Genomic DNA, 368 nt, shown 5'->3' on the forward strand with positions numbered 1-368 from the left:
GCAAGCTTTCAAAGAAGCTAGGGGCTTCCCACTGGAAGTGAAGGGGTCTTCCATTTCTTGTGACAAAAGAGTTCACTTACTGTGCAGTAGCGTAGTGCTAAGTTGTCAACGTGACTTTATCTTGGCATTATTTTTTCAAAGGCAAATGAGACTGTTGTGATGGTTTTAGCACATTTCACACAACGCATTTGGGGGAAAAATCTTTTAAATGTCTAAAGTGCACTGGAAATATAGTTTGAGGAAATACACTTCTGTGAAATTTGCAGAAAAACTTGATCATCGAAGCTTTGGATAGGTGTTTATTTTGCCAGAAGGCATTTGTTCTTTGTGCCTTTCTTAAAAACGTGCCTATCTGTTTGTACATACAA

Source organism: Sphaerodactylus townsendi, linkage group LG05 (assembly GCF_021028975.2).
Source record: "Sphaerodactylus townsendi isolate TG3544 linkage group LG05, MPM_Stown_v2.3, whole genome shotgun sequence".
NCBI classification, from domain to species: Eukaryota; Metazoa; Chordata; class Lepidosauria; order Squamata; family Sphaerodactylidae; genus Sphaerodactylus; species Sphaerodactylus townsendi.